A 16936-nucleotide genomic window follows, 5' to 3' on the forward strand; every position below is an offset into this window, starting at 1 on the left:
TTGCTGCGCTGTCTGAAACACACACTGTAGAATCTAGACGAAATCGCGTATGATCAACACACACACAAATGCTGGGTTGAAAAATCCGCTTCGTGTATATCGCATACACACAACTGGAGAAATCCAGCAATAATTTGCGTGTAATCCGCACACTCACACATAACTGGAGAAATCCAAAAATAAAATTCGCGTGTACTCAACACACACATACACATTTTTGTTATCTCGAAAAATCGTGTATAACACACACACACACACACACTGTGGTCTCTCGAAAAAATCGTGTATAATCAATACATACACAAATTCTGAGTTGAAAAATCCGCTTCGTGTATATCGCATACACACAACTGGAGAAATCCAGCAATAATTTGCGTGTAATCTGCACACACACACATAACTGGAGAAATCCAAAAATAAAATTCGCGTGTACTCAACACACACATACACATTCTCTGTTCTCTCAAAAAATCGTGTATAACACACACACACACACAAATACACACTTACTGTGGTACCTCGAAAAAATCGTGTATAATCAACACACACACAACTGAAAAAAATTCGCGTGTACTCAACGCACACAACTGTAGAAATCCAAAAAAAATTTCGCGTGTACATAATACTCAACACACACACTGATCTCTCGAAAAATCGTGTATAATCAAAACACACACACACACAAAAGAAAGCCGTAGATTAACGAGCCACGAGTTGGGCTCCACTTTGTCGTATACGCCGATTACTCGGACGTATACCAAAATAAAGTTAAACACAAAATAACGCAAAAGAACTTTATTTAAACACGACGTCCGGTGGTGATCGAGTCACACGATCACCACCACTGACTCCCCTTTGCTGTCTTAGCCATCTCACTTATATATTACACTTACAATCGAATTACTATCGATTGTTCTACATTTTTCTATTACTACGTTAAATTTACAGTTAATAGACACTATGATTATTATGTAATTGTTATTTTAACCCGATTAATAAATTATTAAACAAATGTATTTACATTTCTTATTATTATATCTTGCTTACTATGCTAACTGTAATATAAAGTTTACTGACACTGAATTGCACAATTGTTATTTTAACCTATTTGTGTGAATAATTAAGTATTGCTTAACTTATTGAATTTTACTGTTTTACTTATTATCTATAGTTTTTCTGAACTTATTTCTTACGTACTAACATCTCTTATAAAATATTCATACATATAATACAACAGAGGTTAGTGTTCGAACTCTGAATAATCTAAAATTCCTTATCACTGGGCCGAACTCTTATCACGGGGCCGAACTGTACCCATCCCCAGGGGATAACACCAGTGCTACGACTATATATTACTATGACATTATATTACTCCGAACAAAAATTTTTATTGTCAACCACAACACTGCTCCGATATCAATTACTTCGAATATAAACTATAATGATATTATATTATATTACTCCGACATTTTTGCATTTTACTGATAAAGATAACCGCATGTCTACATGATGATTGATAAGTAAAAACCATGATAAATTGATAAATAATATTAATAATATTATACCTCATTTATATTCAGCCTATTTTCGTGGCAGTGAGCAGGGAAGTGGGCAGCATGAGCGTGTAAACGCGTTACTCACGCAAACCATGCTCCTCGCATTGCCGCTGCTCGACGCTCCCGTCAAGAGCGGTAAATTGAGCAGCAGGTTAATCAGCGTATTTAACCTGCTCATATTAACAATGTTAACACTCACTTCGACACTGCCACTGAAGTACTTTGGAAATTAAATACGGCAGCGCGAGGAGCAGCGGCAATGGCTGATTGTAATTTGTAAATGAGGTAATATAGATAATATCTATGGGATGGGTTATATAATTTATAAGTTATATATTTAATATAAGTGTATAGACATTATTATAACATTGAATAGATTTTATTAAAGTATAATCCACGCTCCACGGTGTAAAGTAGATCTTCTCAGTGTTCAGAACTTCAGAGTTTGTAAATGAAAAACAGAAGCACTTTGCACACTACACGGTGTCACAGCTAGTATAATATTAAAATTTATATTTGATGTCTTTTTTCATAAAAATGTAGAAAACATGTGATTTACTTATAATTAGTGATGTTACGAACCCTGTTTTTTAAGGTCGAACCGAACCCGAACCAAACTCTTCTTTAAATTAACGAACTCGAACAGATCCGAACATACATATTTTTAATCGAACTCGAACCGAATCAAATTTTTCAAATATTTTATCGAACTCGAACCGAACATTAAAAATGTCCAAAGATTAAATGTATTGTTCATTTATTGTTTACTATTTAGTATTTACTATAAACTAATGATTATCTTATAAAATATAAAGTTATTAAATAAACATTAAATAATGAAAAGTATAAACAATGGGAATTACAATTTATTTTTATAAATATTAAATATTCAAGTATACTCATGATTTAGGTTTAGGAAAAAAAAAATAATAAATTATTTATTTATTTTATAAATTAATAATTAACTATTAAGTATTAACTTCTTCTTGCTAGTTGCTACTATTTCTTATTATATTTTATTTACATTTTGTATCAAATTTTAAATTATATAATTACTAGCAGACCCGGCGAACTCCGTTTCGCCACCAGATTCGTTTTATGTAACATTTCGTTTGGTGATTAAAAGATAAAGAAAAAAAATTTTTTTTGTTATATATTTGAAAAGGAAAATATTTATTTCATTTCACAACAGTAATAAATTCATTTCAATTACCTACTAAAATGAAGTGTTATTTAATTGTTTCATTGTAGTGCTCTTTGGTAAACCACATTTTTTGTTTTTTGGTCTGACGTTAACACAAACAAAGCGGATGGTTTCCCAACTCGTGAACACGCAACGTATAACTGTCCATGTGAAAATCAATGATTTTCCAAATTTATCCCGCAAACACTAAGCGATTGGCTTGCGACTTATTAATTGTCATTGCGAACGCAAGGCGAACTGGGAATTGCAATCGTTTGAAGTCAAACGGAAGATCAGTCGGAATCATTGGTATTCGAGGAATACATACATTTTCACCTGCGTACTTTCCGTTAATAATGGTTGCCTCAATTAAATTCGGCATAAGTCTCTTTACCGAAAGTCGAGTACCGTTGCAAAGTCGCGGTGGATTCAAATTACGCAGTATCAAAATAACTGTACCAACTTTCAGTTGCAAGTTATGTGGTGGAAATCCTGGTATCTCCAGAGAGTTCAAAAACTCCGTTGGATAATTTACTACATCATCGGGATTTGTTATTGAATCAACGGATTTGTATGTCACCAAATCGCCAGCAATTTTTGATTGAATGGTGAAATTCAGTGCGTGGACATCATTATTCTTTGCTGCAAGAATTGCTCGTTGACTTAACCAAGCATAATTCTTATAATTCTCACTAATGTTTGGGAAAACATTTTCAATAAGAACTAATTGAGTGTCTACAAATCGGCAAAAGTCGTTGGTAAGAGTAATTAATCCAGATGTCGCATCAACTGGGACTTTTCCATTTCCAAGATCTAACAATTGTTTGGAAAATTGTGCAGCACTTTGATCATTTTGAAGTTGAACTCTCATATTAGTGGTTAGCGATAATGTTTTTACGTTATTCCATAAAGGTGATGCCTTTAGGCAAGCATTCAATTCATCTGCAGGCGTTCCACGGGGAACTACTGGCAACGTCTGCCTGAAATCGCCTGCCAACAATATCATCAAGCCGCCAAAGATGTTGTTATTTCTCCGAAGATCCTTCAGTGTGAAGTTAAGTGCTTCAAGTGATTTCTTATGTGTCATTGTGCACTCATCCCAAACAATGAGCTTGCATTGCATTAACAATTTTCCCATTGCACTGGATCGGGAAATATTGCACGTTGGAGTATCAATTGTGTTTAAATTGAGTGGCAACTTAAGCGCAGAATGTGCAGTACGACCGCCATCTAGAAGAGTCGCCGCAATTCCAGATGATGCTAACGCCAAAGCTATGTCACATCTTGATCGAATAGTGGCCAAAATCAATGAAATGACAAATGTTTTCCCTGTTCCTCCAGGTGCATCCAGGAAGAATAGACCACCAGTATTATTGTCCACCGCTTGCATTAATGTTTTGTATACTTGTTTGTACAAACGATGTGTCTCGTTTACACGATGCATGATATTGCTTCTTCGCTGAACGACAATGTCTCGTGATTTAGTTGGATCGCCAACAATAATTGCAGCAACATCATTAACGGTGGGTGCATTGAATCTTCGCACATGTTCACCTGTTGGAGTACAATCCGCTCTTATGACAAATTTGTGCGTATCCGATGGCATTCGTTCCAATGCTGTTTTGAACATATTAACCACAGCATTATTAGCGTGAAAAAATGCTTGCAACTGTTCAATAATTCGTCTCTTTAACTGTTGTGCTCCCTGTATATTGCACCGCACGTTCAGCTGATCCACCATCGACGAAATGAAATATATTTGCAGAAATTGATGCGGTTCATCTGGTGTTGGCACCATTGAACCATGCAAATGATATATTTGACCTTGTATCTGTAATTGCAAATAATCATTAAAATTTGTTCATGAATACATTGTAAATCGTGTGACTGTGTAGTGTGTGGTGTATATGAAGTTGTTATGTGTTGCAATTATGTGTTGGTTATGTGTGTTGTATCTTTTACCTTGCAAGTCGGCATGAAGCCGCCTTCTCGAATGATATTAGCTCCAAAGGAAGTCATGCGAAAGCAGTTATTGTATTCAAGGATGTGTTGAAGAAAATGGCTGGAATCGGGATCACTTCCATCAAACAATGTTTTCAGTGGCTGTGGTGGTGTAAGTAATGGATCCAGTTTGACTTTTCCACTTGCGCAGCACAATCCAACCGTTTCTCTTTTGAACTTTACCGCATTGCAATATCGGCATATAGTCGTCATTCGTCCAATATCCAAATTTTCATCATCACTGTAGTTCGCAGTGGGATCATATGGAATGCCAAGCGATTGTATGATGCCAATGATCTTCGTGTGCTCACGCGATGTCTCAATCGGTCATTTTCTCTTATTATATTTTGTCTTTCTTCTCTTAAGTTCCTTGAATAGACTTGTTGCTGGCTTGCATGTCTTGTGCGGCGGCCGATGTTCGCACGTCGTTCTCTAGGCATTTTGGACTATGGACAGAGTGTTGAATTTAACTTCAAATGCACGATCCACATAATTTACACTGAGCTTAAATGAAATTAACTGAGCAGAGAATAATGACTATCTGTCACACACTTTATATATACACACATATATTGTGTTGAAGATAGATAGATTATTGTGAACTAAAAAAAAATCACTCAACAAATTTCAAATTTCCAAACTAAAATAACTATAGAAACCATAGATTATATTGATTGTACATCGAGCTGATGTTTAGATGTCTACCATAGAGTAAATAAAGACAATGGTATCGAGTTCAAATCCCAGACATCAATGAATAGATTTTGTACTTTTTCTACTTATTCGGTTGACTTTTTAAAAATTTTCTTTCGTAAAAACCTTCTCCAGACAATAACAAATACTCCTAAAAAATAATTAGCGAAATCGGTTCAGCTGTTCTCAATTGATGAATTTTTATATTTTTGTCTCCATTTTTATGTATAAAAATTTTTAATTCTTTTTTTACTATGACAACGATTTAAGTTTGTATGTCTATTTGCATGCATTTTTAAAAACATTTTAAATAAATGATTTATTTTGTTTAAATGGTTGCCATTGACTACCAAAAATAATTTAGTTGATTATTTGCTGGATAGATGGCGCTTCTTAAAGTATTATAGTACATGCTATGTATAATAGATGGCGCTGTATGTGAAAAACGATTTCCCCACTTTTCTGTTGAATTTTTCCTGAATTTTCCAGAATTTTCTTTGCTATAAACCTCACGGAGCCCAAGACCTTTCCAACGAATGCAAAACCGTGGAAATCGGTTCGTGCGTTCTGGAGTTATAGCGTCAGGGAGGAAAACCGGACTTATTTGTATATAATAGATTATTATTATTTATTGCGTGTTGTGACCAGCGGCGCGCGGCGCGGCATACCCCCATACCGCGCGTTTCACCGAGCCCACCGTGATACAACTTCACTACGCTAGGCGGTGCAGGGGGGTCTGGTAATGAAAAACCCTGGATACAAAAATAGATTGTTTGGTTGTTTTCAATTTTAATATCTGTGGCTTATTATTAATATCTTATCTAATATTAATATATATGATAAATTGTTATGTAATACCTAACTAATATTACTGGCTGCAGGCGCTGCAGCCAATATTTTCAACGGTCTGGTTTTTTTTCTATCTTTATTCTTTAGTCTTTACTGAACAGTGAGCATTTGTATTTTGTACTATCGTCTATCGTACCGTTTATACCGTCCTTAGTTAATACTTCTTATTATAGATTTATTGTAATTTTACTATATACTGATTACTGACTATGGCCAAGAGGATTAATGCATTTGAGCGGTTAATGAGATCCAGTGAATCTAATGATGTTCTAGGTAGTAATGATAATAATTTTCAAATTGATGATCCAGACCCACAGACAACTGAATTTATAAATGAACAACATGAAGAAAGTCTGATGACAACAAAAGAAGTAGAGGAAGACCATACAACGAATCAAAGGTTGATTTATAGTTTAAATTTTTTTAACAAAATAAGCAATAACCAATCTATGTGTAATACTTGTAAAAAAGTATTAAAAAGCCCTTCATCAACAACAACCACTCTAGTAAGGCATCTTAAAATCCACACTAAAAAATATTCTGAATATCAAGCATGTAATGAGAAAAAAAAATGAAAAAAGAAGCATTGAAGAGAAAAATTGAAGACACTACACAGAAACAAAACAAAATTCAAGATTCATTCAACTCAAAATCATATTTATCACAAAACAGTGCAAGAGCTAAATTAATTACCCAAAATATAAGTGAAATGATTGCGTTAGATTACCAACCATACTCGATCGTTGAAGACCGTGGATTTAAGAACTTAATGTACACATTAGAGAGCAAGTATAAATTACCAACAAGACAATATTTAGCTTCTACTGCAATTTCTCATCTGTATTCAAAAAAATTATCTCTACTCAAAGAAGAAATTAACACTGAATTGAATAGTATGCAATCTATATCATTTACTTTTGATATATGGACAAGTGGTGCTCAACAACCATATATATCACTAACAACACATTATTTAACAAAACAATTTGAGCTTCGTAACAAAACACTAGGATGTTCATACTTTCCAGGAGAACATGATGGAAAAAGTATTTTTTTTAAAATTAAATCTATGGTTAGTGAATGGAACATTGATATTTTAAGTTTAAATATACCTATTTATATGGTCACAGACAATGCAAGAAATATAAGTTGTGCATTAAATAATTATAATTCCAATGGTAACTTACATCACTATTTTTGTGCAGCCCACACATTACAATTGGCCATCCAAGATGCTTTAAAAGAAAATAATATGGGAAGTTTATTGAAAAAGTGTCGTTCAATTGTAACTCATTATAACCACAGTAACAAATCTTGGGAACGTTTACAACAAATTCAAATTCGATTAAATCTTCCAAACCATAAGCTTATACAAATGGTTGAAACTCGTTGGAACAGTGTGTTTTTAATGTTGGAGCGCATAATAGAACAAAAAGAAGCAATTGTTTTGGATTTGCAAAATTGGGTAAAAGACATTGATATTACAGTAGGAGAGTGGAAACTTATCAATGGATATGTTGAAATATTAAAGCCTGTTCTTGAAGCAACAAAGGAATTTAGTCAAGAAGATATACCAACATTTTCAATGGTAAATCCAATAATATATACCATAGAAACAAAATTAAACAATTTTATTGTAAAAAATAGCAATACAACAGGATTAGGATTTGCTAGAAGCTTGAAAAAATCTATATCTAATAGATTTCAAGCATGCAAAAATGACCCAGCATACTTACTAGCAACAGCAATTGATCCTAGATTTAAAACTATACTTATGGAATCGTGTGAAGTAGAAAATGTAAAACGTTTGCTTACAACAGAAGTTGAGAGTCTTAAATTGACAAGTGATACAGAACTAGAAACAACTGAACAAAATATACAACCCATAACAGTACCTGTTCCAACAAATACACTATGGGATATTCTTCAAGATTCTTCCACGGTTTTGCATTCGTTGGAAAGGTCTTGGGCTCCGTGAGGTTTATAGCAAAGAAAATTCTGGAAAATTCAGGAAAAATTCAACAGAAAAGTGGGGAAATCGTTTTTCACATACAGCGCCATCTATTATACATAGCATGTACTATAATACTTTAAGAAGCGCCATCTATCCAGCAAATAATCAACTAAATTATTTTTGGTAGTCAATGGCAACCATTTAAACAAAAATAATCATTATTTAAAATGTTTTTAAAAATGCATGCAAATAGACATACAAACTTAAATCGTTGTCATAGTAAAAAAAGAAATTAAAAATTTTTATACATAAAAATGGAGACAAAAATATATAAAAATTCATCAATTGAGAACAGCTGAACCGATTTCGCTAATTATTTTTTAGGAGTATTTGTTATTGTCTGGAGAAGGTTTTTACGAAAGAAAATTTTTAAAAAGTCAACCGAATAAGTAGAAAAAGTACAAAATCTATTCATTGATGTCTGGGATTTGAACTCGATACCATTGTCTTTATTTACTCTATGGTAGACATCTAAACATCAGCTCGATGTACAATCAATATAATCTATGGTTTCTATAGTTATTTTAGTTTGGAAATTTGAAATTTGTTGAGTGATTTTTTTTTTAGTTCACAATAATCTATCTATCTTCAACACAATATATGTGTGTATATATAAAGTGTGTGACAGATAGTCATTATTCTCTGCTCAGTTAATTTCATTTAAGCTCAGTGTAAATTATGTGGATCGTGCATTTGAAGTTAAATTCAACACTCTGTCCATAGTCCAAAATGCTAGAGAACGACGTGCGAACATCGGCCGCCGCACAAGACATGCAAGCCAGCAACAAGTCTATTCAAGGAACTTAAGAGAAGAAAGACAAAATATAATAAGAGAAAATGACCGATTGAGACATCGCGTGAGCACACGAAGATCATTGGCATCATACAATCGCTTGGCATTCCAATATGATCCCACTGCGAACTACAGTGATGATGAAAATTTGGATATTGGACGAATGACGACTATATGCCGATATTGCAATGCGGTAAAGTTCAAAAGAGAAACGGTTGGATTGTGCTGCGCAAGTGGAAAAGTCAAACTGGATCCATTACTTACACCACCACAGCCACTGAAAACATTGTTTGATGGAAGTGATCCCGATTCCAGCCATTTTCTTCAACACATCCTTGAATACAATAACTGCTTTCGCATGACTTCCTTTGGAGCTAATATCATTCGAGAAGGCGGCTTCATGCCGACTTGCAAGGTAAAAGATACAACACACATAACCAACACATAATTGCAACACATAACAACTTCATATACACCACACACTACACCATCACACGATTTACAATGTATTCATGAACAAATTTTAATGATTATTTGCAATTACAGATACAAGGTCAAATATATCATTTGCATGGTTCAATGGTGCCAACACCAGATGAACCGCATCAATTTCTGCAAATATATTTCATTTCGTCGATGGTGGATCAGCTGAACGTGCGGTGCAATATACAGGGAGCACAACAGTTAAAGAGACGAATTATTGAACAGTTGCAAGCATTTTTTCACGCTAATAATGCTGTGGTTAATATGTTCAAAACAGCATTGGAACGAATGCCATCGGATACGCACAAATTTGTCATAAGAGCGGATTGTACTCCAACAGGTGAACATGTGCGAAGATTCAATGCACCCACCGTTAATGATGTTGCTGCAATTATTGTTGGCGATCCAACTAAATCACGAGACATTGTCGTTCAGCGAAGAAGCAATATCATGCATCGTGTAAACGAGACACATCGTTTGTACAAACAAGTATACAAAACATTAATGCAAGCGGTGGACAATAATACTGGTGGTCTATTCTTCCTGGATGCACCTGGAGGAACAGGGAAAACATTTGTCATTTCATTGATTTTGGCCACTATTCGATCAAGATGTGACATAGCTTTGGCGTTAGCATCATCTGGAATTGCGGCGACTCTTCTAGATGGCGGTCGTACTGCACATTCTGCGCTTAAGTTGCCACTCAATTTAAACACAATTGATACTCCAACGTGCAATATTTCCCGATCCAGTGCAATGGGAAAATTGTTAATGCAATGCAAGCTCATTGTTTGGGATGAGTGCACAATGACACATAAGAAATCACTTGAAGCACTTAACTTCACACTGAAGGATCTTCGGAGAAATAACAACATCTTTGGCGGCTTGATGATATTGTTGGCAGGCGATTTCAGGCAGACGTTGCCAGTAGTTCCCCGTGGAACGCCTGCAGATGAATTGAATGCTTGCCTAAAGGCATCACCTTTATGGAATAACGTAAAAACATTATCGCTAACCACTAATATGAGAGTTCAACTTCAAAATGATCAAAGTGCTGCACAATTTTCCAAACAATTGTTAGATCTTGGAAATGGAAAAGTCCCAGTTGATGCGACATCTGGATTAATTACTCTTACCAACGACTTTTGCCGATTTGTAGACACTCAATTAGTTCTTATTGAAAATGTTTTCCCAAACATTAGTGAGAATTATAAGAATTATGCTTGGTTAAGTCAACGAGCAATTCTTGCAGCAAAGAATAATGATGTCCACGCACTGAATTTCACCATTCAATCAAAAATTGCTGGCGATTTGGTGACATACAAATCCGTTGATTCAATAACAAATCCCGATGATGTAGTAAATTATCCAACGGAGTTTTTGAACTCTCTGGAGATACCAGGATTTCCACCACATAACTTGCAACTGAAAGTTGGTACAGTTATTTTGATACTGCGTAATTTGAATCCACCGCGACTTTGCAACGGTACTCGACTTTCGGTAAAGAGACTTATGCCGAATTTAATTGAGGCAACCATTATTAACGGAAAGTACGCAGGTGAAAATGTATGTATTCCTCGAATACCAATGATTCCGACTGATCTTCCGTTTGACTTCAAACGATTGCAATTCCCAGTTCGCCTTGCGTTCGCAATGACAATTAATAAGTCGCAAGGCCAATCGCTTAGTGTTTGCGGGATAAATTTGGAAAATCATTGATTTTCACATGGACAGTTATACGTTGCGTGTTCACGAGTTGGGAAACCATCCGCTTTGTTGTGTTAACGTCAGACCAAAAAACAAAAAATGTGGTTTACCAAAGAGCACTACAATGAAACAATTAAATAACACTTCATTTTAGTAGGTAATTGAAATGAATTTATTACTGTTGTGAAATGAAATAAATATTTTCCTTTTCAAATATATAACAAAAAAAATTTTTTTTCTTTATCTTTTAATCACCAAACGAAATGTTACATAAAACGAATCTGGTGGCGAAACGGAGTTCGCCGGGTCTGCTAGTTATTAATAATAATGTTGGATCGTCCGATCGCCGACTTGTTTTTAAATTCTTTGGATCGATTTTCGAACCGAACTATTAGGTATTTGGTTCGGTTCGAATATTTGCAATATTTAGTTCGATTTTCGAACCGAGCCGAACACCCCGAGTTCGGTTCGGTTCGGTTTGAAAATCGAACAGTTCGTAACATCACTACTTATAATATTATCTTAATTTAGACCATGGATAAATTAGAAATTTGATATTTTAATATGTTAAATATTTGTTATGACTATTAGGCAATCTCAGTGTCATTTTTTTTCCTCAATATGACAAGGTAATAATTATAATATTTTCTTAGATACACTCTTTGTAATCATTTAAAGCTCTTCCATCTTGTATTACTAAAAATAATTTGAAACAAACAATTGCCGCTGGATCCACAAAACTTTTAATTTATATCAGATATTCTTTGATCCCAATCACATCTCATAATTTGAAATTCATTAAGCTATTTGTTATTAATATAATTTGTTGACTCCAGTTTCTATAAAAAAAGTTTTAGTAAATTTGTTTTGTGTAATTGAATTATTCTTTTCACATTAATCTAAGACCACTTTGTCTTTGGTTGAAAAGTTATAAACAATTTTATATCCATTCATTCTATTCAGATGATGATGGAATCCATAACACATACTAATTGTGATTCGAATAAAAGCTATCTACACCTAAATTGGAAAACTGGCATTTTATTTTTTGAAGATATTTTAGATATTACCTCAAAAACAGGATGTACTATGTTTTTAATTCAATTATATCAATGATACATTATAGATGACATTTTCAAGAGATATTGGTTTTGAAATATTAACTTGTTTTTTTATTTTTGTATATAAATTACCATTTTTGCCATATTTTGAAAAATAAAGAGCTTATAAATATAATAGATGATTTATATCTAAATTTAAATTGGTATAAGTAGATATTATATGCATAGGCACAAATTTGTAGCCCCTTCCCCCAAAACCTAGGACATACAATTTTAATATGCTATTTTGCAATGGTCTTCATGTTTTTAATATATTCAGCCCCCCAAGTCAAAAGTTCAAATTGCACCTATGATTATATGAGTAAGCTTATTAACAATTTTCAACAACAAAACAAGAAGTATAAATATTTTGTCTTACAGTCGTTTGAGCCAATCTCTATGATAGGTAGATGAATTAATATTATGTGGTGATCTTATCTCTTGGAATACGTTTTTTGTAACAATTTATTTTAAAACATATTATCTGCTATTGATGGAAGTTTGGTAGAATTTCTCCTGAATAATAATTAATAAGAAAATATAAAAATGATATATTTATGTCAGCTATCTTAGCATTTTAGTATACAATAAATAACTAAACAAATCAAGAAATTATTTAAGTAAATAAACAAAACAAATAAAAATATAATATAATATAAATATATAAAAAAAAGTGTTGTAATATATAAAAAAAAATATATCTATATATATATATATTAATGAATAACAAAAAAATAATGAAATATTTTTTCAATTTAAGAATATTCTCAAGGTACCTTCGACCATATCACCACAGACGTCACATGTGGCAGGAGGTGTTGAGATGCAGCTTGCACAATACCATCCATGGCCACAGTCCGACAGTATGTATTGCGCCTGGTCTGGTACATATTGTACATGACGCATACATCCAAGACACTGACTTCCAGTTAGATCAAGTAAAGAATTGTTTGACATCCATTTACCTTTTAATAAAAATTGTATATTTTAATTATAAAAGAAAAAAAACTTCAATTTACTGTATCATTATTAATATTTACCATCTCCTAGGTTAACATGCACTATATGGATGGGCTGTGTTGTGGGAAATTCTGCTTTGCAAATTCCGCACTTATCTAATTGAGTCGCACACTCATCACAGCACCATCCGTGACCGCAAGGCACCAAAATGTTGGCCGACTTTACTTGGCTCCAACTTTCAAGGCAAACAAAACATCTGTCTACAGGGTCACCTTTAGAATAAAAAGTATAAGTGAGTTTTTATTTTTCAATTCTATTTAAGAGGACGTTACCAGGCCATATTTTGTTGTCTCCATCTTACAAGTGTGTATCATAACAAATTGTAAGCTCGATAGAACACGTTTAGCTTCGTTAGTTTAAAAAATAGATTAAATTTGCCCTCTTCTACTATTTAAAGCTAAGTTTATTGTATGGCATCTTGTAGGCTTTGTATTATATTTTAACTTTAAAGTGAGCTATGAGTATTTTAATATGTGACATAAAATTTACAATTTTAAAATTAAAAATAAATATTAATATTATAAAAAATAAATTTTTATAACTTGCTTTAAAATTAAAATATAATAAAAAGCCTACTCTACAAAATAATCTTACCTTTACATTTTATGAGTTAAATTCACTCTAATTTTTAAACTAGTATAGCTAAACATGATTTTTTGAGAGTAAAATTAGGTATGTTACGCACTTCTAAGACGAAGATAACAAATATCAGTGTAACGTCCTCTTAATGGAAAATTATTATAATAATAATAACTTGCCTTCAAATGTAGGGATATCTAAATCAGCTGCCTGGTGAGCTGGTTGAGTATTTTGTTCTGAAACTAAATGGAAAGTTATTAAGCTAATGTTTCAGTATTATAACATTTAAAATCAATCTACCGTCAACAAAAGCATCATCTATGCCAAGCTCAACTATTTCATAGATCTCTTCCTCCGCTAACGTATCATTGATATGTGGCTGTTCAACTTCAAAACAAATTAAATTGTAGAATAAGTGAATATTTATTCATAAATAGTTTATTTTATTTATTATTTTTAAATTTGTTAGAATAATATATAATCTGTAATACAGTTTCAATAAACTTATGGGCATAGAAGAATAAATTACAAAATGTTAGTACTTGGGTGGAGAACCGCCCAAGGGCGACACTCCAACATTTTATTTATAGAAATACTCTAAGGCATACTTTCGTTTTCTGGCTGATCAATGGGCTCATTTCGGTCTTCATTATTTGCTAATCAAACAAACAAAAAAGTCATATTTTGTAAAGACAATATATTTTTTATCATATTTTATTTCTATATGCTTACCTTGAATCTGGATTGGCACCTCAATATTGTCTGTATTCCCTATAATATTTATATTTAAAGTATAGTAACTAGAGTAAATAATGTATTTTTAATTTAAATGTATAGTTGTATATTACCGAGAAGATGGCGACCTTCAATTAATCTAAGGTTACCACCTGGTTGTTGGCGCACATTTGGATGCCGGACCATTCCATGGTTTTCTGGAACTGCTGCTGCCCGTTGACGACCACGACCCCTCCTACCTCTACCAGCACCACGAATGTGGATGGTGGCAATACAGGTGGCAGAGGCTGAAGTCCAATCATTGGTAGCTGTTCAGGAATATCTTCGAGAAGGATTTCTATAATTCCATTTTATTGTCATTTAGTTAATACACCCAATTGAATTTATATGGTACCTACCATTAGCTAAAGGGCCTGTTTGCATGTCTATATACCCTCTCACCGAATAAGACACTCTTCTTAAATATGCCATTGTGTCATAGCGTCTATAGCGTATGTTCCGTAGATCATCAGCCAAAATGCAGTTATTTGTGTCTCTGCTAGACACAAAAGATCTTCGTACCTTTAAAGTTTGATTTATTAAAATTAAAATTAATTTCAAAAATGTAAGCCATATATAGTTAGTTATCTCACTTGTTGGCCATTGATTGTTTGTAATGTTTCCCTCCGTACTCTACTTTCAACCGATCGTAATCGATCTGCAAAAAATTATAAAAACCAATCAAAATTCTAGCTTTTGCCAACTATATATTTTTATTAAAAATCAATTGCCGTAAAAAGACCAGACTGGGGGATGTATGCCTATGGTGGACTTAAGCATACTGTGAAAACTTTCCACAAAGTTGTTTGTACGGATGTTTACACCATAAACGGAAAACCTAGATGGACGTACTGTTGTCAACCAGTATTGTCTGACATAGTCCACTAACTGAACAATACGGTTCAGTATGCCCATACGTGTTGCCAATCTTGTGATTGCTAGAAAACCCCCAAGAATGTGGAAGTCTTCTGGCAATTCTGGCATCTGTTGTGGTGGCAAGTGTGGTAAAGACATAATCTATATATAAAAAAAATGTTAATATTAATGTAAGAATTTCTCATATCACTAGATCCTAATCCATCCGCCATTAATTGTTATTTCTTATTACCATTTTCAGTATTGTGGCAGCATGATGGTTTTCACGAAATAATGTCACCATGCCATGGGTCTGGACAAAACGTAAAATGCTCTGCAAACAAATAGTGCATTTGAAAATATAATTTCTTTATTGACTAAGGTAAATCACAAATGCTGAAATATATTAAAAATATTGGTGAACTAGAAAACTTTTTTTTATACATATATCTGTTTCATATCTAGATTAAAGAATCCAGAAAAATACTATACAATAATAAAAACATTAATGCACAATTTGTTTATTACCTGGTAAAAATGAAACCAGCACCCGATCAATTGGCATTCTGGAATCACTATTCGTATTGCATTTCGCATGGCTGTTTCAAAGTCTGATACAATACTTACATTTTGCCAGTCAAAAATATCTTCTGGTAAATTATTTCGCACATATTTGCCAATGTTGCGCCGTCAAACTCCTACCGTAAGGCGGTTAATTTGATGACTCGCGACCTGTTAATAAACTATACCCGGAATGTACTTTAACAAAGAAGGCATAAAGCCTTTATTTTACATGCAATAATAATAATAGTTAAAATATGTTATACAGTATATGTAATATATATGAATGAATATGTATTTATCCTACGCGCTACACATGAGTATATGTAATAGTACAACAACAATAATGATATAACAGATTGATAAAAGATAATAAATATTTAATGATAATAAAATATGTAACGACCGTACTAGTATCAACAGTTACGACGGTGGGTGGCGTGGTATCAGCAATGGAGAAGTCGTGATAACGGGAAGAACTGCAGCGCATAAACAAGTCACTAGCATATGACCTTTATGACGACGGATGACGGCGTGGTGTCGCTTACAACGATAGGCGTTGTCGGCGGTTAGTTGCAACAGCGAAAGTTATAGCAGGCTTTCAAAAGAAACATATGCGATATCATCGAAAACACCGACGAATCGACCAGACGGATTCGCAAACGTATTTCGAATCGCGTAATATAACGCGACGGACACAAACGGCAGATGCGTGCAGTTATCGTGCAAGTCCAGGGCATACTGCTTAGACGGTGGCGGGGCGACGTA

At 33.6% G+C, this 16936-nt stretch overlaps 1 pseudogene; it reads right to left on the minus strand.

Annotated features, from left to right (window-relative positions):
* Window positions 1-12866: 12866 nt before the first annotated feature.
* LOC126553335 (uncharacterized) lies at window positions 12867-16381 on the minus strand (annotated as a pseudogene).
* Window positions 16382-16936: the final 555 nt, after the last annotated feature.

Source organism: Aphis gossypii, unplaced genomic scaffold, assembly GCF_020184175.1.
Source record: "Aphis gossypii isolate Hap1 unplaced genomic scaffold, ASM2018417v2 Contig00205, whole genome shotgun sequence".
Taxonomy (NCBI): Eukaryota; Metazoa; Arthropoda; class Insecta; order Hemiptera; family Aphididae; genus Aphis; species Aphis gossypii.